Here is a 24,768-nt window from a genome sequence, read left to right as displayed (position 1 = left end):
TAATTAGCTCCTCATTAATCTTTGCATGTGGAATCTCAGGGCTCTCTGTCTCCTGATCTGACATCTTAGTCTAATGAGTGAAAAGGAGGATTCTTTTACAATAATTACAAAATACCCTGTAAGTAGATACTATAGTGAGATAAGGGAGAGGTTTCTTTTAAAAAATCGGTTGAAAGCAATAAGCATCCACCGAAATGCAGTTCCAGGATCAAGAGCCATAATCTCTCACTGAAAGCAGCTGATTGCGGAGACACAGTAACTGTCAACTGCCAGTGTGATGTTACAGCGTTTCCTGGCGACCGCCTCTATTTATTGAAATAAATTGGGCCAAGCCCAAACAAAGATGGCGGCTCACTGGACTGGCCAAGCCGTTGCCCAGCGCTATCCTTTACAATTAACCCGACACGTTGTTCTGAATGCGGCCTACGAGAGCTGTCGGCACATGCACTGTGGGGGCTGCGGCAGTAAGAGGCATGGCCCCTGGCGGGTTGCCGCCTCATGCACTGTGGGGCCCGTGCTAGTCTAGTGCTCTTGAAGGCGGCCTTGGCGGTGCGGTCCATGCAAAGAGAGAGAGAAATGCAGAAATTGGCCCGCACTGAAGCAGGCACTCTAGAATGGGCTAAAAAAAATGGTAACTAGGTTATGGGCTAAGTACACCGGTGAATAAGTGGGTGTTACCCCTTAAATTGGAAATTGCAGCAAATGTTCATATAAACATGAAATAGCACACAAGTAAACATACAGCAATGAAAAATGAAGGTACTTATCTGTGAGGAACAGCATATAAAAGAAGCAAATTGTTCTGTTCAACGACTTATATGTCGCATGGCCCCCCTCGCACAACTGGCCCGCCAGCACAACCTCAGCATCCTCTCCTACGCCGACGACACCCAGCTCGTCCTCTCCCTGACCAAAGATCCTCACACCGCCAAAGCCAACCTTCACGAGGGACTGAAATCCATTGCCGAATGGATGAGCAACAGCCGCCTAAAACTTAACTCCGACAAGACGGAAGTCCTCATCCTCGGGCGCACCCCCTCGGCCTGGAACGACTCGTGGTGGCCCACCGCCCTGGGCCCTCCACCCACCCCAGCCAACCACGCACGAAATCTCGGCTTCATCCTCGACTCCGCCCTCACCATGTCCAAACAGGTCAACGCAGTCTCATCCTCCTGTTTTAACACCCTCCGTATGCTCCGCAGGATCTTCAAGTGGATTCCAACAGGAACCAGAAAGACGGTATCCCAAGCCCTCGTCAGTAGCAGACTCGACTACGGCAATGCACTCTACACAGGCATCCCAACAAAAGACATCAAACGACTCCAACGCATCCAGAACGCATCCGCCCGCCTGATCCTCAACATACCCCACCGATGTCACATCTCCCCTCACCTGAAGGACCTCCACTGGCTCCCCGTGGACAAGAGGATCACCTTTAAACTCCTCACCCACGCACACAAGGCTCTACACGACACCGGACCCACCTACCTGAACACCAGACTCAACTTCTACGTTCCCTCACGTCAACTACGCTCTGCCAACCTTGCCCTCGCCATCGTCCCCCGAATCCAGCGCAAGACCTCTGGCGGCAGATCCTTCTCCTACCTCGCCGCCAAGACCTGGAACGCACTCCCAACCTCACTACGCCAGACCCAGGACCTCCTCACCTTCAGGGGACTCCTCAAGACATGGCTCTTCGAACGATAGCAGCACCCCCCGCCCCCAGCGCCTCGAAACCCTAACGGGTACATAGCGCGCTTTATAAATTATTGATTGATTGATTGATCGATGTTCTGTTGTAGAATGTTTACTTTATGATGCAAAAGGTCTTTCAAGTGCTGTGTGTAGTGGCATTAAATGAATAATGCATAATGGTAACCTCCAGTCTTCTAATGAAATGGTCTTTAATAAGGTGCTTCTTCTTTTATATTTTATTTTTCATTTTTAAGGATGCACAGGTAAACCTAATACTGTTGAAATAGTATGGGAATTTTAAAACTCTGAAGATTCCCCTACCTTCCTTTATTGCTGAATGTAATGAATACTCCTTTATCACCTGTTGGGATGGAAAAGTCCTCTGCATGGTTATGAATGTGTAGCCCTGCCCTGAGTTCCCAATTGTACTGTTGTCTGGATCCATAATTATGATTTTTGTTGTCATAGGCAAACACTGATCATGCGTGAAAGACCTATACCATGTGTGCAACATGGCACAGGCCTTTCTCATAGAATGCGTTCTTGTAGTACAGGGGGGGTGACCAAAGTGCTACCCTCCAAGATGTAATCAGCTTGAGCACTGTGGTGGCAGCATACTGTGTAGTAATCACTAGGAGTGAACATGTCCTTTTAAACTTGTCTCACTGGAATGAGGCCTGCAGACTCACAGATTAACCCTTTTAAAGTTCCACTATTGTGTGCTTAACTCACCCTTGGCCTAGATCAGTTACATATAGAGTGCTGCAAAGGAGTGGTGACTCTGCTCTGAATGTGTGTGTGTGCCTGGGACGAGTACCATACATGGATAGAGCAGTGCTGTTTAGTGCATGCATGGTGAGTGCATGTACTGGATGGATATCTGCAGGAAAGGAATAAGTTGCGTAAGAGGTAGTGTTGCAAAGTGAAAGCATGTGCTTGGTGTATGTGTGCGTGCGAGAAGACAATACATGAAGGGTAAAGTGTTGTGCAGTGCATGCATGGTGAATGTGTGCACTGGCAGTGTGTGTTTGCAAGTAGCACTCCATGGCACAACACAGAAAGACTACATTACAGAGCTCTGTGCACAGAGCAAATGCGTGGGCTGAATGTATGTGTGTCTACCCTGAGTGCAAGTGTGCCTGCAATTATGCAAGTGTGCCTGTAATGGTACATTACATGGAGGAACCTCGGGTCCATTTCCGGAAGCCCGGGCCTGCCAAAGTGATATGAGGAGTAGAATAATCCGCCCAGACAGATTTGTGTATTGCTGCATTCCCTGAACTGGGTGGGGCACGCAAGAGAAGGGAGAGAGAGAGACTCCCCCATACACTTCAAAAGGTGCTGTTTGATTCAGTGATAGATCAATCAATCAGTCAGTGCTTGATTAGCGCAACTACTCACCCGTTAGGGTCTCAAGGAGCTGGGGGTGAAAGGGAAGTGTAGCGTTTACCGGTGAGGTAGTTCTTAAAAAAGCCATGTCTTCAGTTCCTTTGTGAAGCTGAGGAGGGAGGTGGTTTGTCTGATGTGTAGAGGGAGGGCATTCCAGGCGGTGGCTGCATGGTAGGAAAAAGAGCATCCTTCTGTTCTGGTTTTCCTGATGCGGGGTACTTCTGGGAGAGAGAGGTGAGCTGAGCATAGGGTCCTGTGGGGTATGTGGAGGTTGAGTCGCTGGTTCAGGTAGGCTGGTCCGGTGTTGTGGAGGGCTTTGTGTGCGTGGGTGAGGATCTTGAAGGTGATTCTTTTCTCTATGGGAAGCCAGTGCAGTGTACGCAGGCATTGCGAAATGTGGCAATGTCGAGGTAGGTCGAGGACCAATCTGGCGGCGGCGTTCTGGATGCTTGTAGTTTGCAGGTGAGTTTCTTGTTGATTCCGGCCTAGAGTGTGTTGACATAGTCCAGTCTGCTGGTGATGAGGGCGTGTGTGATGTCTTTCTATGTTCGAGGGGGATCCACTTGAAGGACTTGCGTAGGAGGCGGAGGGTGCAGAAGCAGGTGGAGGTGACTGAGTTGATTTGATAGTTCATGCTGTGGTTGGAGTTCAGGATGATTCCGAGGGTGCGGGCTTGGCTGGTGGGGGTGGGTGGGTTTCCGAGGGTGGGTGACCACCAGGAGTCATTCCACATGTTGGGTTGAGGGCCCGTGATGAATACTTCTGTCTTATTTGCATTGAGTTAAAGGCAGCTGTTTCTCATCCAGTTGGTGACTGCTTCCATGCCTTTGTGGAAGTTGTGCCTGGCTTTCTTGAGTTCGTTGGAGAGGATGAGTTGGGTGTCATCGGCGTAGAATATGATGATGATTCCGTAGCTTCTGACGAGGGTGGCTAGTGGGGCCATGTAGACGTTAAACAATGTGGGGCTCAGGGAGGATTCCTGGGGCACTCCGAAGGTGGTGGGTGTGGGGTCTGCGAGGAAGGGGATGAGTCTCACTCGTTGAGTTCTGCCGGAGAGGAAGGATTGGATCCAGTCGAGGGCCTCGTCTCTGATGCCGGCTACGTGGAGTCTTCTTATCAGGGTGTGATGGGTGACTGTGTCGAAGGTCGCCAAGAGGTCTAGTAGGACGAGTGCCGTCGTCTCTCCCTGGTCCAGCAGGGAGTGGATGTCATCTGTTGGGGCCAGGAGGGCTGTTTCGGTGCTATGGTTTTTACTGAATCCAGATTGGGAGATGTCGAGGATATTGTGGTCTTCTATAAACGTGGCGAGTTGGCTGTTGACTGCTTTTTCAATTACTCTCGCAGGAAATGGGGGTAGGGAGATGGGCCTGAAATTTTTTAGGTCGGTGGGGTCTGCTGAGGGTTTCTTGAGGAGGGGGTTGGTGTATTTCTAGTCGTCGGGGAAGGTGGCAGCAGCTAGTGAGTAGTTGATGGTGAGGCAGAGCTTGGGGGCGATGTTGTCTGCGGCTTTGTTGAAAATGTGGTGGGTGCCCGGAGTGTATGGACCTCATTGTTCTCAGCGTACCTTCGGTGGTGAAGGGTGTCCAAGTGATGATTGTTGGTGTCAGGTTTTGGTAGAGGGAGTTCTCCGCGTAGGTTGTCCTTGCTGAAACTGTCTTAGATGGTCTTGATTTTGTGGTGGAAGCAGGTGTTGAGTCTGTCACAGAGGTCCTGCGAGGGTAGGAAGTCATTTGTTTTGCTGTTGGGTTGGGCAAACTCCTTGATGATACTGAATAGTTCCTTGCTGTTGTGTGCGTGTGAGGATATTCTGTCTTGTATAGCTTTCTTTCTGGTGTTCCTGATGAGTTGGTGGTGGTGGCTCTGAAGTTGCTATGGGCTTCTGTGGATTTGGTGTTTCTCCAGATTTTCTTGAGGCGGCGACAAGTGCGCCTATATTCTCTGAGTTCTGGGGTAAACCATCTGGCTTTCTTTCCGTGGGTGCTGTTCTTCTTTTTGAGGGGGGGGGCTTTGGTGTTGGTCTTGATCACAAGGATAGTGCCTGGACAAATCTCAGGAAGGCAATGGGGCTGATAAGGGAATCATAAAGAACAGGACTGGTAGCATGGGATTAACCTTTTAATGTATATATCACCATGGCTGTCATCCAGGTGTTAACTCTAGGGACCCCCATCGCCTGTAGTGTGGATCTATCAGCTTCAGAGTCTCTTCGGCTATGAAGAAGAAGAGAGAGGGAAAGTGTACACTTCAAAAGAAGCAGAACCCCAACATAAAACTTCAAAGACCCAGACCCTAAATCACATTTGGTGTCTGGAAATAGCTATAAAGGGGAGGTTGAGACCCCAAAATGTTTCATCTTACAAGCAGCCAGACAGGCTGTGTGAGGAGGAGAAACTCTGCAAGACATCTGCCTGTGACCAGGACTGGGGCCAAGGCCTGCTAGTCAGCTTTCTGGGTGAGGGGACATTTCCAGGGAAATCAAGACCACCGTCTCTGGAGCACCTGTGCCTGTCTGCATGCAAAGACCAGTGTGCCCTGTGAGTAAGAGGAGACCGTTGGAGGGAGCGAGGTCTAGTTGGGAGCCCAGCCAAGTGGACTCCCGGTGCGAGGTGTGGGGAGACAGGTGCTGCTCCGATTGGGTCAAAGAGACAGGTGCTACACCGATTGGGGCGTTGCCTGTATGCAGATTCCAGTTGGTGACTCCTGTATGCAAGCCAGGGGTCACTGTGAAGATAGCCGTGTGCAGAGTGCTGTGTCGAATGAGGAAAGCTGTGCGACGCCTGTTGCGGCGACCCCTGACCATATGCCAGGAGGAACCACTGTAAAACTTATTGCCAGATACGAAGGGCTGCAGCCTGTGCAGAGCCTATCTGCAACCCCTGACTCTTAAGAGGGACCGATGTGGAATGGACTACAGTGTGATGAGCCAGCGCGTTAAGTCCTAGTGTTACAGCAACCCTGTATGCCAAGAAAGGCTGCAGATACCGAAGTGGTTGTGAGGATCGGGATATCCCTGAGAAATGTGAGCTGTGAGCCGTAGGCCACCACAAAGCAAAGAAGAATGAGTCGGAAACTGAGGAAAATGCTATGTGCACCCTTTGTTGGGAGCACAAGAGTTTACCATGTAGGAGAAGCACAGAAGCACCTCCGATCGCTGCCGGAGCTGTCCGCGTATGCTCAGGAGTGAGAGATGTATGCAGCCTACTCTCCGAACAGGACCGGAGCAGTGTGACTGCCTGCAGTGGGTACACTCACTGGGACATTGCAAGCCTCCTCACTGCTTGAGCGGGTAAGATTGGTTATAGGACAACCAGGGTCCCAGGGGGCTCACTGCAGAGGGTGCTGCAGATCCAAGACACTTCTGGTTATTTTATGATGAATCTGTGTGGACTCATGGGTTAAGGACTACTAGTGAGCGTTTTCTGGAAGTGACTACCAGTGAATGGGGAATAACCCTTACCACAGTACGAAGAGCGGGTAGGATAGGGGGTTGCTATCAGATCACTGTTGCCCCGACCTCTGGAGAGCTTTAGACTGATCGACCTTAGCTATAGCTGAAAGTCAAGTGCAGAAGGGGTACTTGGCCCAGTTGCTCAGGATCCATAGTGTGTCAGGCCACAGAACATCGAAAGTAAAAGGCCTAAACCCACATAGTTGGGCCCAGTAACACCTCCATGCCCTGTGGTCTATCAGAAAGGATTTCTGACATCACCATTTGCCGGATTGCTAGCTTTCAGATATATTCCAAGTGAAGGATGTTAACAAAAAATGCAAAAAACAAGACAGCCATGCACCAGAAAGAGCAGTGAGTGTTTTGTTTGGCGTTAGGGCTAGTGAACTGCTGCACAGTAATTTGTTGTGTTGCTGATTCCAATCACACTTTGAGTTTCCTCACAGCACCACTGTTCACGCTGAATTTAGATCATGCCATGTCTGAGGGCTAGGAAGGAACCAGCATAGTGAAAGTCCTCCCCTCGCATTGCAATTCCTGGATCTCCATCTGAAATATATCCTTGCAAATACTGGGGAGGGGATGAGCGCCAATGACAGGACATTGCAAACAAATATATCATTGTTCCCCAGTGCTAGCAACTGAGCAACAGTACTTTGTCTTCCTTTGTCAGTGGCTGAGTTTACAGTTCCATGTACCCTTGTCCCATACATAAACAATTTTAATGCATTTCTTCTGAATGGCCAAAAGTACCCCATTGTCTACATCTAAGACACACGTTTAGACACACCAGTCCTCCAACACATGCAAATTCATTTTTTTTAACAAAAATGATTGAATTGAGTGCATTGCATTGGACGCTCAGTGTTGCAGGAGAACCTCTAGGCCTACTCCACCCCATTCAACAAACTAGATCTATCACCGTCCTTCTTTTCAGAAATATCTTGGAGAAGAAAGTGATAAGCATATTGCAGAAGAGGCACTACAACCAACAGTTTATGGTCTGGTTAACTAGATCATCACTGGTTGATTTGTGCCTAACTAATTTTGATACACATGGAGGTCCAGTTTCATTGTTACCAGGGGTAAATCATGCATGTGGCCATCCTCATAGAAACTGACATCACTGGGATAGAGCACAGGAGGGTGGTAGCAGAGCACGCAATAAAATATTGAGCAATAAACACTCAAGATTTTCCTCTAGAGAGACGAGTAAAGACCCAAGGTGCACAGGACCGAGCGCAAGGGATTCTATCTGACTCAATGCTGGATAAGTTATTATTTAAATTTAACGCTCACTAATGTGCTTTACAGATCTGGGCAAGCAATTGAGACAGAGAATAGCGAGGGAGAGAGAAAGAGAGAGAGAAATGCCCCCCCCGTAGGAACCACTTACTACTGGATAGCTAATGATAAGTTAAGGGTAGTGGTGGTTACTTATTTAAAGACCTCCTGTCTCAAAACAAAAGTCTACAGAGGATTCGGTTTCACAGCTTAGAAAAATGGAGCCTGCCTCAAGGAAAGAGAAGAGTAAATGGTCTAGTAAGTGGCCATCTGCCTCAAAAAAGCTGGGCATAAAAAGGGGAAGGATTTGAAAGGGCAGACTGTGCTAAAATGTATGAATGGTTCATCTGCTTCTAACAGTTCAGCCTGGGAGGGACAGTGGTTTCTTGAGCTAGGATTTAAAAATGAGTCCGTTTATACAGGAAGTGATGAAATGGCGCTCATGATCTATTCCATTATATCTTACTCATGCAGTATCCCTCTAAGAGGCAAAACACGTTTTTATGTCCAAGGAAAAGACACAACAACTGTATATTTGAACTATACCAAAATGAGCATAAATTGTCCCTTAAACAGCAGTTGGAAATATTTGGAAACTCACTAATTGTTTCTCTCAACAGCAGCTTGTAATTTTCATTAAATGGGCAGATCTTCCCACAGCATACATAGTTTCACCCGCCATTTACACATCATCATTTAGGAACAGCTTCAGCCTTGGAGCCTCATATGTCTCCATCATATGGTGGACATTCTAGTATAATCTTCGTTTCTCCTCCTTCACTCTTGTCCCAAAGTTGGGCACAAAAGAGTTAGGCAGCATTGTTCAGGCCTCCACAGACGAAAGGCATATGAAAAAGAAGAAAACGTCAAGCTGACGAAGGAGGTCAACTAATCTTACCAGGGAAATATTACTAGCTTGGTGGTGATGCATGGCGATCCTCTCCCTCTGTCTCCCTATCTTGCTGGTGCTGGGTTCTCAGGCCACAAAAAAGGTGCTCTTATATGACATAAGCACCTGGAAAGTTCATGTGTCATGCAGTAGCATGCATGACTTTAGCACGATGGAAGGCTGGGGCCAACGCACTTGATGGGTGTCCTGCTCATGGTGTCCCCATTAACTGCAAGTGAGTAAGGCGGGTGGAGGGGACCTCTGTTGAGGCCTGAGTGTCCACAAAACATTTCTAGAGGGATAAGGTGGAGGCTGCAGGCAGTCGCAGAGCTGGTGCCCCTTCTTCTTTTTACCGGATAAAACCTCTCTGCATCTAAAAGTTTTCAGTGATATGTGGACAGACTGGAAATCCTAAATTAATAGATTGAATTAATTGGTTTGTTCTAAATTGATTATCAATACCTTTAGCCAGTAAACAAATTTCAGAGTTCAGGCATAGTTTACCAGTCGCCAGCGGCAGCTGCTGCAAATGTCAAAGGGCGGGGGACAGGGGAAACAAATAAAATTAAAAAATTTACCTTTTTCGCCGTTCCCACTGACTCCTGCCACCTTGCTCGTCTTCTGGTATCCCAGCATTCACTGGGACACCAGCACAAGCTCCCCAAAAATCCTGGAGCTGCTTTCATGCAAAACATAGCGTGAAAGCAGCGTCAAGATTAGTCTGAGCAGCAGTGACTGCTGCTCAGACACAGCCCTGAGGTCTGTGCAGTTTCTCCAGCCTGACTGTTAAAGACAGCCAGGCTGGAGAAACCTAAGTGTGCGTGTGTGTTTGGCCGGCCTGAGGAGGCTGGCCAAACACACATGCGCACTTAGGTGCACTCTCTCCACCTTCCCCCTCCCACGTCCCTTGACCCATCCCTGCCACTTCATATACTGCCGGCTGAGCCAGCAGATGAAAAATAAAACAATAGTGTAACAATCATTTTATTTTTCATCTCCTGGCTCTTGGCCAGGGAGGCGACTCTCCGCTGCCATTGCGGAGGAGCCAGCCCTACCAGTGGCATTCTCTTTAGCCGCTTTGGATTGTATTCTGTGAAATATGGAAGAGAACTTTCGTGTTAAATTAAATTATAACCCCATTTAGAAAAACGTGCTGCAAATGGATTTTCCTATTGGACAGGAAAGTTTATATTTGTAACGCAAGCAGAACTTTCTAATCCGCGGCCCTGTTAGTGTGTTTTAGGGCTCGGATGTTTAGCAGGGAGTACACAGTCCACTTTTCATAGAATCATTTTTGTGAACATCTTATATTGACGTCCTTTACGAGCACTATTTTTATTGAACAATTATTTCCTTGGTTACATTTTTACAATTGAGGTAGCACTAATTTCTGAGATTTCGCAGGAATGCACCCAATTAATACACTCAATTAAAAAATGATTTAAAAATAAACACAAAGGAGAACATCGTAAGCCAAAGTAACGTGGACTGGGACACTCAAACTTATACTCGAGGGTGTTCTGCTTTACCAATTTAAATGAACATCGGTGGAATGAGCTGATAGTTAATCGTAAACTATGTAATCTATACTCCTCTCAAATTAACCTTCTGTCTTTATGATTTTATTTGTATGTTCTTTTTGTAGAGTTCATGGGGAACCCTGAAACTGTTCAAGTATTACTGGAGGCTCAGACCACTGCAGACTCGCCCATCATTGTCCAGAGCTAAAGCTGATGGAAACTATATTAACAACATCAGCCTGATTGCCGCAAATTTTTGCTCTGACACTAAGAAGAAGGGGCCCAGAAACAACATCCACTCACCTGATGAAGGAGTGAGTATTTCTTCGAAACCTACTACTAGTGGATTGCCCAAAAAACAGGATTCTGGTTCATTTGGAGCGGGTGGCAAATCAGAGCAGGATGCGATCTTTCAGCCCCCGTCAGTCCCTCCTCCAACTCATTGCTGCATGAGTGGGTGTCACAACTGTGTTTGGATCCAGTATGCTGAAGACCTGTTACAACGTTACCAAAATGGTGGCGAGAGAGCATTGGCTGCTGTTGAAGAACATGTCACGGACGAGAACATAAAAATGTATCTGAAGATGGAGATAAGGTTAAGGATGAAAGCGGCAGATGAGTGATACTGTCTATCTAAAAGAATTGGTTTTGCTGATTTGACTGAATTTTACTATAGAGCAAAAAGGAATATCAGGTATTGGAGTGACCAAGCACCTCATTGTCTGTCTAATACATTAAAAGACGCAATACAGGCCAGAACAAAGATGAACATGTCTCCAACTCTCTGAAACCTCAACGGGTGACACGTTCTGCAAATATCTGAGAGGGTAGCATGTATTTAACTGAAATATTTATTGTTTTTTTTCCTTAAGGTACATTTTAAAGGTTTATATGATCCATCATTTTGTTATTTCCGATAGTTAATATTTGTGTTGATTGGGTCAGTTTTGTAGTTGAGAAATGGAAGCCCTATAAGGAACTCTGCTTTGCAATAAAGTGGCTCAGTTTGTTAACATATAACGGGTTTCTTGTGCTTAATGCTACTCTGGGATCTGTATAAAGGTCCACAAGAGAAATTTAGTGTATTTTCGCTCAAACACTAGCTCCATGGTATTAAGAATAAAAGGGGAAGCCCTCACTTTCTGTCGTCCTTTGAAATTCAGTGATACCTGGTCACAAACAGTTTCTATCATTATATCTGGGCCATAATGTATTACTTTTTTTCATCTAGTTTGACAATACAAGCTCCCACTCTGATCTCTTCATGGTAAGTTTTGATGGATGACCTACATGGATAACTATTTGTGTCCAAATTTTAAAATTTGGTCACTACACCTTACTATTTCTTCCAGCCTTTCAGGCACCAGAGTACAATTTCATATTCAGCATTTATATGGCTTGTTGTCAGCACTGATGTGCCTGCAAAGCTTAGTATATTGGCACAAGTTTTCTCTAAGAGAGTGTAACTTTGTCCCTTCCAATGCCGAATGACTGCCTTTCTGGCTCTCTATTTGCTCTAGCTTTTATGCTCTGAAATGGTTTTGCTCATTCCTTTTGTTTGCCACTCCCAATTTTCTATGTGAAGTTTTTGTTTCTTTCTATTTCTGCAATATAAATTGATTTTTAGCGGTCAGTTTGTCAATTGTCCATTTATGCCCTTCTCCGTTCTTGCAGGTCGTACGTCTGCTTTCTTTACCTGTGGACAAGCATGCACACCCTAGTTACTCTTTTTGATCTATCATCACCCTGTATTGGCTACGTGGGCACATCCACACTACCATGGGCTAGCCAGCACCTGATGTAAGGCTTGTTGGGGGTTCCTTGAGACAACACTGCACTTTTATCACAGCTACACATGGCAGGCTGCTTGAACTTCATAAGAGAGTGGCAAATAACCTGCCAACAAAAAAAACTTGCTTTTCACACTGTTTCTCATAAGCTAGTCTCTACTGAGACCTTCTTGTATTAACATTGTATTGTCCATGTTGCGTTTCCTGTCGCAGGCACTAGGCCTACCCACACAAGTGAGGTACCATTTTTATCGGGAGGCTTGTGGGAAAACAGAATAGAAGAACATGTGTTATTGCCCCTTGTCTTTCTCAACATTTTTTCCATCCAAATGTAAGATAATGTGTAAAAAAGATGTCTATTTGAGAAATGCACTGTAATTCACATGCTAATATGGGGACCCCAGAATTCAGGGATGTGCAAATAGCCACTGCTTCTCGACACCTTATCTTGTGCCCATTTTGGAAATACAAAGGTTTTCTTGATACCTGTTTTTCACTCTTTACATTTCAACAAATGAATAGATGCATACCTGGTATAGAATGAAAACCCATTGCAAGGTGCAGCTCATTTATTGGCTCTGGGTATCTAGGGTTCTTGATAAACCTACAAGCCCTACATATCCCTGCAACCAGAAGGGCCCAGCAGACGTAACGGTATATTGCTTTAAAAAATCTGACATCACAGGAAAAAGTTACAGCGAAAAATGGCTGTTATTTTCACCTCAGTTTCAATATTTCTTTTATTTCAGCTGTTATTATCTGTAGGAAAACCTAATAGGATCTACACAAATGACCCCTTGGTGAATTCAGAATTTTGTCTACTTTTTAGAATTGTTTAGCTTTCCGGGATCCAGCATTTGTTTCACACCCATTTCTGTCACTAACTGGAAGGAGGCTAAAAGCACAAAAAATAGTAAAAATGGGGAATGTCCTAGTAAAATGCCAAAATTGTGTTGAAAAATGTAGTTTTCTTATTCAGGTCTGCCTGTCCCTGAAAGCTGGGAAGATGGTGATTTTAGCACCACAATTGTTGATGCCATTTTCAGGGAAAAAAACCAAGCCTTCTTCTGCAGCCTTTTTTCCCCATTTTATTTAAAAAACGAAATTTTCGATGTATTTTGGCTAATTTCTTGGTCTCCTTCAGGGGCACCCACAAACTCTGGGTACCTCTAGAATCGCTGGGATGTTGGAAAAAAAGGACACAAATTTGGCGTGGGTAGCATATGCGGACAAAAGGTTATGAGAGCCTCAGCGCGAACTGCCCCAAATAGCCAAAAAAAGGCCTGGCACCTGAGGGGGAAAAGGCCTGGCAGCAAAAGGGTTAAATATGAGTGTAATTTTTGATTTTACACAATGAGCTCACCTACCACAGATTGTGTGTCTACTAGTACTACTGAATGTGTTGCTCATATCTGCATAGAAATATGTTCCTCTCATAGCTCTATTCAGACTAAAAGAAGTGTAAGAAGTTGGTTTTATGTACTGAGGGCTGGGGCTTATGGTGTTTTACTAATCCAAAAAATGTAATACATTACCTTGTGTAGCACATATTTATGTAGATTTCATGCATATTGCGAATCCTAGTTCACTAATCCAGTGTTTACAGACCATTGTGCCCGATTCATGAAGCCTTGGCTTTAAAGTCAGAAATGTGGTTTCCATGTTTGGAAAAACGTCAGACTTTTATGGGATACATAACGCCAACTGAATTGTGTAAAATTCAGTCATTCAGGTTTTGGTAAGGTTGGAAGGTGGGAGGTGAACAGGTCTTTGACAGGCATAGAGAGAGGGTGTTCTTTCCTGTCCTTAGTAGCTGGCCATTGAGCTGACAATGCAGTTGGGAGTGGGGTTTGTGCACTACATTATTTCACTTCAAGTTTGTCTGCGCTGCTAAGAGCCGACACAAGAACAGCACAAGAACTGACTTCAAAATGACAGGTGGTGCCACATCGGGCTTCATGACATATCTTCAAGGAAGTGATGTTCTGAATAGATGTCTGGGAACTGTGACGTTACATATATGCATATGAGAACTGTTGCAAAATTTCTGGATGCGGAGAGTCATGAGGAGAAGAATCTGCAGGTAGAGTAGCCACCGGAAAGGTTACGTATCTTTTTCATCAGAATTGTAATTTAGACGTTCAGTGGTGATCTCCAGCACTAAGTGCAACTTAGGTACGCCAGGATACTTTGTAAATTGAGCACTTTGCCACAATACAATCGTTCAAGCTGGTCAAAGAGGGTGGAATGAGTAGCTTCACTTGGAATTCTTTCCTCCAAAAGTGTGAGTCCCGAAAAAGCCCCATCGAGTCCTTAACTCGATTTGCTGAATGGATCTGTTGATACTTATCTGTAGCAGAGGCTTGTCTCTATACTGTGATGGGACCGCTGTCAGATGTAATATAAACAATTGTGTTAACCCTTTGACCTTCCTGAGCGCCTTATTCCATCATTTGTTTTCGTTCCCTTCATCTACAAAGACATTCTGGTATCATCCCTGGAGAACTTCATACCGCAGTATCTGTGTCGTTGAGAGCACAGCCAGCTTAAGTGCTTCAGAAGAAGTGTAATCCTATTAAACAAAGGAGCTGGATAAATCCGTCATGTTCTGAAACTAGTTCATACCAAGCAGAAGACAGCCGCACAGGCAGATGCCGGGAGCTATCTAGTGCTCCCGACAGCCTTCTTCGAATGGTCAAGTGAAGACCTTTTCAAAGCGGTAGGTAACCACTGCCTTTTCCATCTCTTACTAAAAGTTACGTCTAAAATATCTGTAAGCCAACCACTGATTTTGGTCGTAGGCCAACAGCCAGTGCCTGAGTAAGAGTGCATGCATCAGTGTTTTAGTGCGTGCAGCAGTGTCTGTGCAGGTCTGTGAGTGGGTGCATTAGGGTGTTAGTGGGTCTGTGAGTGGCTGTGTGAGAGTCTGAGTGGATGTGCCAGTGCCATTATTATGTCCCATTTGAAGTTATCTGAAGGGATAATCAACTGAAAGAAAATTATTGAGTTTCCTAATCCAAATCTTGACAAGTGATGCCTAGAAATAAGGTTATTGTCTCAAGTCTGTTTTTCAAGTGCTATCTGTTGTGGGTGTACCTTCCTTTCAAAAGAGTTCCCAGACTACAATAAAGGTGGTAGTCTTTGGTGAGATTAGCCAATAGGGCTAGGGATAAGTCAGTGATCTACTCCCAGTAACTTGACATGCACTGCTTAGATCTGTCTTTTCAGTGCTGCAATACCTTTGTTCCTCTACCTTATGTTCAAGAAGTCTTTTGTTAAAGTTCATCATCAGTCACTTACTGGCATTTGGTTCAGGATGCTGAGTTGTGGGGTTTGCATTCACATTGACTGAGATACCCTGGGAGAAGGCACTTATTGCCACACGTTTGTCATCTATGTAGCACTCTGTTTTTTAAATTGAATAAAACATCTACTCCTCAGATTTCAGCACTTTCAATTGTTACTACATAAGCTATGTTAATTAATAAAAGATGCTAGCCATCTTTGATTAAGACAGATGTGCAGATAGACCCTGCACATACACGTCTATTTCCTTGAGCGATAAACCCTTCATATTCCATATTTAAGAATGTTTAGAAACACGATGAACAACAGTAGCAAATATCAATATTTACTTTTAGAACTCTTCAGAATGTTCTAAACGTAATGGGCTAAAAATACTTTGTTCTGTGGAAATCTTTCTTGGGAATTTTGTAACGTTCACATATTTTTTAATAGAAAAATATGTTTGTATGCATTGCTGCAAGATAGCATAATTTCAGATGGTTTGAAAGTCTATAGAAAGAAAATTATTAGAACTCTAACTAGACTGCAGAAAAATTCACGGAGTGTAGTTATTTTATCAGTCCAAATAATTCCCTTTCAAATATTAGTGTGGATGTTCCTCCTAGATGGTGTCTTCGTGGGGAGTAAAATCAGGGTAAGGTTTCAGCCTACGATCATCCTTTGTATTTGAACCCATTTCTCCATGGCCTGCTTCTGAATATTGACCCTGGAAAAACACTCTAGATTTTGACATTTATTCATGGATTCTTTTTCTTTTTCATGTAGGATTACTACTTTATGTTTGAAAAAGTGGTGTGTCATACAGAACACCAAGTGTTACTGACTTGCAGAGGGAAAACTCCCAGCACTTCAAGAGCATTTCCAATGTGGGTTCTACAAAAGTACCCACAATTTGAAAGTATATTTGAAGATTATAATTTGTCTGGGGTATGAGACAGTGACTTGGAGGACCAGGAAAAAAGGGCAAGGCACAGTGTTAGAGTTTGTGGCGAGTCGTCAAGTCAGGAGGGCATGTCATGTAGATGGTTTCAGGATAGCTGAAAGCTGTGATTGTGCTTCTTCCCCTGAAGATGTTTGCGCTGTGTTGACGGGTGCCAATTCTGGAAAAAGAAGCCATGTGCACCAGTTTATCTTCTGTCACAGTGGGAACTAGGAGGGCCATCAGACAGACACAAAATCATGTCACTAAGGCATGATTAAGAGCAGGTTGATTGTCTGATCTTTACTAAAAAATATTCAGATGTCCTTTCTCCCCTCCTTTGCATATTCCATTGTGCTAAGAGGGTAGCACAAGGTACTTTTCCAATTTTGGAGCCCAAGCTATTGTGAAGACTTACAGCAGTAATTGTGCCAGGCATGTCACTGGAAATGGTCTCATCTGCGTAATGGAGGGTGGCTGGATTGGCACCATTTCCAACTATGTAATTTTGTGAGAGACCATCATGTGAACCGTGTGATCTTGCATACAAAACATTTCAAATTTCCCTTATATGCTGGGGGAAAACTCCCAGCACATTATAAACATTTATAATTAGGGCTCCCGGTTTTATGGTATTTATTTTTTCAACATGTCAATCTATATTTATCCATATTTTTTTTTGTGCTAATTTTTGTCTGTACTTATCCATTTTTATTTTGTGTTTACTGTATAAATTAAGCTGCAATGGTATACATTTTCTAACTGATATATGCTCGCATTTGAATGTCCAAAAGGTTTCAGCAGTATACAGTGCAATAGTTATCTGAAAACATCTGCATTGTAGAACAGCATAAATAACTGTAGATGTGCAGTTAATTAAACTTATTCAGGAAATGTATTGTCTTTTTTTTCCATCTCCTCTACTCTCAATCATGAGTGCCAGGTCTGTAGGTGTAGAGACTGAGAGTCGGAAAAATCACCCAACGAAGGTCTATTTTCCATATTTTTCTGTATTTCAAAATAAATAGTTTTCTGTCTGAATTTATCTTTAAAAATCATTAAAAACGGAAAACTGGAAGCCCTACTTATAATATAGGGAAAGTGGTCTGTGGCATGCAGCAGAGTGACAGAAGGTAAAGTCGAGGAGAAAGGTGAGGGTCACAATGGTGGGGTTTGGGATCACAGAAAGGCAGCTGCAAAAGGGCTGGTCTGCAAAGACTGAGACATTGTCTACATGGTCGTTATTGCAGGAGCAATGAAAGCTGCTTCTGGAGAAAACGCCTCAATACAACAAGAAGAGATGAGTCTCACTGCCCTCTGACAGTGTTGGAAGTGTGTTTTCAGCCACAGAAGCAGTTTGGCTGCCTGCCATACCTTAAATCAGTCTTTTATGGCTTTTGCAGACAGACCTTGAAAACTGGAGGTTCCTTCCTCGGAGGTGCGGCATTTTGCCCCAAAGAAGTTTGCATCAGTGTGGCGAGATCTGTTTCAAACGTTTATTCTCCGTGGCAGCAGGCGCAGCATGCCATGGTTGTGAATGTGCGCACTAGAAATATAATTCACAAGCAAGGGCGCAACTCTACTACCTACATTAAAATGGCATGACATGCTGGGAGTTTTCTTCCAACGTGGTAGGGGTATTTTAAATACTTTCTGTTCGAAGTGACAACATAGCAGTCTTGCACAGAAGAAACGCTGCCAGAAATGGTGGCTGGCTCGCCACTCTACACTGGCTGACCAGCTCATGCCTCTTCCAATGGTGCCAGAACAGCCTTCTCTCGGTGGGGCGACGGGCAGCTCTGCCATCTTGAACGTTTCTTTTCACGTCCTTCGAAAAAGGCAGGGGAACGCAAGGGATGGTGGAGAAATCTTCTGTCGATTTTCTGGGAGAAGTGTCTTTACTGCAATACTATCAACTAGGTCATAAAACTTAGAAACCGTATGTCCTTGTGGCAGAATATACGCTAATCACTAAAACGTGTAAGTGGGTGCTGCAGGATGCTTGAGACGTCTTGGGAGTGGGGATGTGAACTCTGACACCCATCTAACCCTTCTTTTTTGTGATGTAAACATTTGGCATGGGTAGCTCTGAAAAACTTAAATCACGTAAACCTATTTTAGTCATGAGACCATTCACATTAATTGCTCATTGCTTCTGCTTCGTTCTTTTCACTTTTAGGTACTGGGAAATACTACTTGGATGTGTAAGCATTTTAGAACAGTGGCTTCTTCCTCTGGTCCTTTAGGCTCTTGCCACAAATAAGGTCCCCCGGCGTGCCCACTTCCCACCTATTAGAATCCAGTAGAACCTATATGTTCTGTCGTTTTTCACTCGGCTCCTCAGCAGTCATTGGGATTGTGTGTGTATGTTCTGAAACCTCTTCATCCTTCTAAACGTTGTGCATACCTATTCAACTGAGACAGTATTTGATAAACCCAGCACCCTTTCTAAAAAACAATACCTCATTAAAGTACCCACTTTGAGTTTTATGGTAAGTAAGCTTATTGCTCTAAAAGCTCTATATATTTTACTTCAAGATGTTTATTTTGCTCTTATTTCCCAATTCTGATATATGTAAAAAGCTTTCATAAGCCTCAGACTCTTGTTCGGGGTAACAGACTGTTGCCCTAGTGGTTATGCGGCAGACTATTCTCCCTTTAGGAACCTTTCTTCGGATCTATGTGCAGTGTTCCTCAAATTGTTTCCGTACTTTCCCAGATACACCCCAAAGCATCATAGCAGGCTCCTTCACATTAATACAGAGACAGCCAGCCTTCTGAGCTCTATACTTTTCTGACTTAGGTTCTCCTTTAGCAGGTTAGGAGAACTCTGCTTTTACAATGAGAGATGTTGCCATGAAAATCAACCTAAGACAAGCATTTGCAATGCATCGGGTCTCCCATTACGTCGAGTTAGAGCTATTAGCATTGTAAACTCCTAACCGGAATTTTCTTGCCACATTAAATGAAGAAGAAAAAACTATTGCTATCGTGCTGAGAAAAAGTAGTCCAGAAACCATACGGAGAACATGGAGCCTCTCCAGTAGTTTACCGGTGCTCTCGAGGAGGGCTAAACACCAGAAAAGGCATGACGTATGCATGCATTTCACGAATGAAAACAAGTGGATTTTAAAAGGCAAGCCCACATACCAATGAAAGTGACTGACGTAACATGAGCATGGTTAAAATCCCCCTAAAGAGAGATTAGAAGAGGGACGGAGCGCTTTGCGCTCGCCCCTAAAAATAAATGTAACATTAAAGGTAGAGATGGTAGAAATTTGCTACAATAAAGTACCCTCAGTCTCTGACCCTTAATAATGCAGGCGTGTATAGCAGAAAGTGAGAACATCTGCAAACATGCTGGGATTGGGCAGGGGAACTGTTTGCTACATTTTTGTATCTCAGTGGCATAGCAAGTTGCAGTGGACCCCAATGCAAAGAAGTAAAGTTGGGCCCCTCTCCCCCAGTTGGGAGGTAAAATACAACAATGATTGTGGTCTAGTGGGACCTCCCACACACTCTTGGTCCCTGGTCCCAAGGAATCTGCTGTACTAATAAAAGGCATGCTCCTTCGGGATCTCCAATGGCCAATCAACTTTTCATAGTCATTGACCTATTGAGAAGACTTCTATTCTTCCTAAGGGCCACACTTCATAAGAAGTATAGTCTTAAGTCATGGCCTTGTATTAAACTAATATGCGGATGACACCCAACTCCATGTGAGAACTAGAGTCAAATATGAAGTACTTCATTTGTCACATACTACACCTGTCCTGATTTTGTTCTTGGGCAGTTGCCACTAGTTTTACCCAGCATGTACGATTAGGACACTGATTATCCCAAATAAAAAACACTAGAATCATCAAGTCCTTTCACCTTCCAACTGGAAAAGAGGTATCTTACTATGTTATGTGGAGAGCTCTGGCTCCATAGTTGCAAACACTGGTACAAATTAATCACTGCAAGTTGAGATCCAGTAATGTAGAGACATCAGCCAATCATGAAGAAATGAAGGTGTGCAACCTGGGACATACTAAAGGAGAAGGCACAGGAGCAAACCTGTGCTGGAAATTTTGGATAATCTATATTAATCAAATGGAGTGTCAGGTTCCAAGAAATGCAGACCTGCTGAGAATCCTCTCCCATCCTTCAACATATCTGTGGCGAGCTAAGTATTAGAAGCAGAGGGGCCTGAGGACAACAGGGAAAAGGTTGCAGAACCACAGGTATGGAAAAACCGGGGGGGGGGGGGTGCTTGCCCCCACTTGGATTTAGGTACAGCCTGGTGTGCAGGCTCACAGTGCAGCATAACACTGCGGCTGGTGTTACGCTACCTCATGATAGATGACATTAAAATAATGGCCCTATTGAAAAAATGTCTGAGGACGCCCATGGTTTCCAACTCCCTGTACTCCAGACTTTCCATCCTCCTCATGTCCTGCAGCAAACTCGCTGTGTATGAGTCCAACTAATCCTGACAAATAGCAGACAGTCAAACCAGTAACCCGAGCACTGGCGTTTTTCATGAAGACCAGGACCACATGATGCAACCTCATTGGCTGAATTTTACACACGGAACGTTGCATCATTGCATCTTATTTTGGAGCAAAGACACCTTCCGTGGCATAGTGATATACCTGCCACCAAATTTATGTGAAACATATGTGATGTTGAACTTAGCAGCACACGAATTTAAACGTGGAGGTGTATATTTCTATGCAAGTGTTGCCTTTTTAAGTCTGCCCATGTAAGCTACATTTTAACTCTGCCTCCGAGTGCCAGGGTAGGTTTTATCACAGTGATCTTTATTTATACTTTGGGGGGCAAGGGGGCCTGCTTATCCAGAAATCTACAGAGCAAGCTACTCAGCTTTGTTTTGTCTGTTAGATTGTTATTGTGTGAGTGCTTTACTGCCCTGTGATATTTAAAGATTGCTCAGGCATCAACAAGAACTCATTTTATTTTATAGCTAGATGTCACATCTTCGGGCTTTTTCAAAGCTCTGACTGCACTCAGAAGAAAACTGTTGCTTCAAGAACATCATGTTTGAAAAAACAGAATTTTGAATTATAATGTTATATAACATGCACTTTCCACAAAGCAGCATTTCGCATGGTAAAACCCGCAGGCATACCACCTATGGATTACCACAGCCCTTTACACATGTGGACAGCCCCTCTCGTAAATGGAATGAGGTATCAGAGTGGGTTGAGCAGCTGCGGCTGATATCTGTGTACAACTTGAAAATGTCATGTTTGAATCCTGGCTGGCTTGGCTTTTCATCATTCTGTTTTTTCCCTATTTACACTGGGTGATATGCCAAATAAGGGCATATTGGTGGCATAACTATGCTTAACATTGATCTGTCTTGTTGTGAAACAAGTATTTAAGTTCTGCCATGGATCTAAGAGAGCTCGCCAAGTGTCCCTTGCAAAACGCGGCACGCTTGTTCCGCCGCTCCAGGATTTTTAATTTGCACCAGCTGGCACTCTGGTAAGTGTTCTCTTTCTCATTTACTCCTTCATTTCTAATGGGAAATCCAAAAACGAAATGCCCAGTGGAGTGAGCTAAAGTTGCTGAACGCCTGGCGCCAGACATGGGATCACATGAGTCAGGCTTTTCTACGTGTAGCAGGCGCGTTGTATATTGTAGGCAGCATGTGTGAGCCCATTCGCTGCTCCCCTTGCACCCGAGCAGGCCTTAACGTATCTTCCAGAAGCAGGCGGCAGAAGGTGAAGCGCTAGCGTCACTCTTAAGCTGCTTCCAGCAATTCTGAGGTGCTGCCTCAGCAGGTTCTTAATAAACCAACCTGGCGCATATGTAGGCTGCAGGAGGTGCTGTGTGGGAGAATCCATCTGTGTTTGGCTGTATTCATTTATGCCTGCTTTCTAAGTTTAATATCTGCCCGCAAAAGGTAAAAAATGTTTTTTGTTATTTTATTTTTTAAACGTAGAAGCTACGATCCGCATATATTTTCCTTGATGCCTAAAAAAGAAACATGGTAAATTATGTTTGAATTTCCTAAGATCATCCATGAAAATGGTGCTTTACTATAGTTCATCTAGTGCCATGTCATTTGTGTCCCAGTCCTTACCTCATAGATGCGTCTACGCCCTAAAGAGAGCCACTCTGGTGCCTACCTAAAATGGGAAACATTTAAATCCGTCACACCTCCCTGCCTGCAAGGGACCACCTGTAGTGAGAATATTCCTGTTTAGTCTGTCTTGTCCGGGAGCGGGTGCTCTGTGTTTTGTGTCTCTCGAAAGAAAGTTCCAGCTACCTTTTAGGGCATTTCCTTCTACTTTCTTTCGAGTTTTCTGTTGGGTGTTTCTTCCTGCTTTTTGCCAATTTCGTGAGCCCCCTACTAGGCTTCTGACGTGGTTTTTGTGGGCTGCACCCCAAAACTCCCTACTGGACTTGAGGCCGCATTGTGCTGGTCCAGAAGTTTGGTCCATCCTCCCACCCCATCTCTGCTGGGCTTGGACCTGGGTTTGAGATTACTTTCGTTGGCAGTGCGTGTGCCCCTGATGGATGCTGGTGCACACTCACTGGACTATTTGGGCTGTATGTAAACATCCTGTTTGCTTCCTTCTTGAGGCTAAGATCTACTTGCTCTATTTGCATTGCTGAAGCTTCAGAATGTTCTTTTTAAAAATAGAAAACAGTTTGGTGCACTGTGGCATCATTTTGACAGAGCTATGCACCAAGCTTCGTAAAGCACTGGTAGGACCTGCTGTGACGGCAGTTCCTGCCAGTTTCTCTAAAACGTTACCGCCTGCTCGGCAGTCATTTCTCAGCTTGGTGGGCAGCACCTCCGTTAGGTAACGGAGTAATTTACTCCGTGCCCTGGTGGAGAAGCTAGCTGCCCACCAGCTTTTAAGTTAGGCGCTTTGTCTGTAACCAGCCAGTTTGTCTGGTCTTCGCCTCCCCATTGTCTGTGAGGGTTGGGGGTTTGGTGCGGACTGTCCTTTATGTCCTGCAGGGCTTTCCCTTATGTGCTCTGTGTGTACCACTGGATAACTAGTATGTGCTCCCATTATAGCTTTGTGTTTTGGCTTCCTTTGGGCCTTGTGGGGTTCAGGTTTGGGCTCCCCGGTCTCATGATGTGCTGCATCCTCAGCACTACAGTGTCCGAAGCAGAGATGCTAAAGCTGTGGGTCCGCAGCTCCTAATTGGAATACCACCTTTCTGCTCCTGATTGTTGGGGAAGGGCTGAGGGTGGTCATCTCCCTGATCACTCTTCAGTGGCTTAGTGGTTATGTGGTTCTAGCTTTGTCCCCCAGTTCCACGCTGTAGGCTTTGCTTCCCACCCACCTAATTTGATGTTTAATGTGTGGCTTGTTGATGGGTTGCCTCATGAGCTCTGTGCTGTGCTAGGCTGGGGATGGCCAGCTGTTCACATGTAGTAGTTCTGTTCTATTTTGGATCGCCACCCTGGACTGATTTTTTGGATGTTTTTGCTCCTTTTTTGCCTTTTACTCTTACTCCTTGCAGAATTGGGGTTCATGGGGTTTTGTTCTTTCTTCACCTCAGGCTCACAATTATTGTCTATGTCTGTTTTTCGATTTGCAGCATGTGTTCTGATGCATTGTGACGTATGTATTGATCCCAATTGCTCCTATAGTGTATTGGGGGTAAGTGTCTTTTGTTATGACCATCTTCCTTTTTTGTCTACAGTACTCCCTCTGGTCGCAGATTCCAGCTAGGCCTGGAGATTGGAACGAGAAGTGCCGTGGTCATGCTTTATCTGGTTACTGACTCTTTATCGATTTGCCTTATCCCCCTTAATCATTTTTGGTATGTTTATGCATTCCCCTTGTGCTCCCTGTTTGGTTTGAGACTGGTTCGGTTTGCCATGAGCCGGCTTTACCTGCAGCTGCACACCTTCATGTTGGAGCTTTGTGCCTGCTCAATCCCTGCACTCACTGGTGTAATGTCTGCTCATGGGCTTCTCACTGTGCTCCTTTGTTGGCCATTGTTTGATGCCTTTAAGGTTCTCTGATGCAACAGTATACACTGGGCTTAATTTCTGGGGGAAGGTGTGTCTTGCACATGATTTGTCTCATCTGTCTTCCTGGGTTTGTTTGCCTTCCTTGGTTGATGAAGCTGTTGCTATCTAGGCCCTATCTAGGCCCTCTTTTTCCATACATTTTTGGGGCATGGCCTTTTTATGAGGATTGGCTATTACTCTGGGACCTTCTTGGGGTGTTTTCCCTGATTCGCCCCACCTCCCCCACCATTGAACTCGGTCTTTCCTCTTCTGGTACTTGGGCACTCTTCTGCTGTCATGCAGATGGCTGTCGCTTCTGGGTTTTCCTTTTGGTTTCGCTTTGCTGCCTGGTGTGTGATGGCATGTTTTTTGTATCCCTCGTGCCCTTTTTATGTATGGTGTTGGGGCCGGATTGAGGACTTCCAGCTGTGGTGCTTAGAATGTGTTTTTATGTTTTTTATAGTGCTGCAACCCTCGATCCTAGAGTTCCATCCCTGTACCCCACAAGTGGGTGGTAAAAGGAAAGTCATGATGTACC

The 24,768-nt window shown here is 44.8% G+C and overlaps 1 protein-coding gene across 3 annotated transcripts in view; it reads left to right on the top strand.

Annotated features, from left to right (window-relative positions):
• The first annotated feature begins 14,537 nt into the window (after positions 1-14,537).
• Positions 14,538-24,768, top strand: part of PDE6G (phosphodiesterase 6G) — a 209,350-nt gene continuing 199,119 nt past the window's right edge. Inside the window, exon 1 of one of the 3 annotated variants that reach the window (XM_069199783.1) lies at positions 14,538-14,734. The gene's annotated coding sequence lies outside the window, so the exon portion shown is untranslated. Of the gene's footprint in view, positions 14,735-22,043; positions 22,155-24,768 lie in introns of those variants that run through there. The other 2 variants (XM_069199782.1, XM_069199784.1) reach the window with 2 other exon arrangements.

This window comes from Pleurodeles waltl, chromosome 7 (genome assembly GCF_031143425.1).
Source record: "Pleurodeles waltl isolate 20211129_DDA chromosome 7, aPleWal1.hap1.20221129, whole genome shotgun sequence".
Classification (NCBI taxonomy): domain Eukaryota; kingdom Metazoa; phylum Chordata; class Amphibia; order Caudata; family Salamandridae; genus Pleurodeles; species Pleurodeles waltl.
The sequence above is the reverse complement of the archived record's forward strand: the minus strand, read 5'-3'. Positions and strand labels throughout refer to the sequence as shown.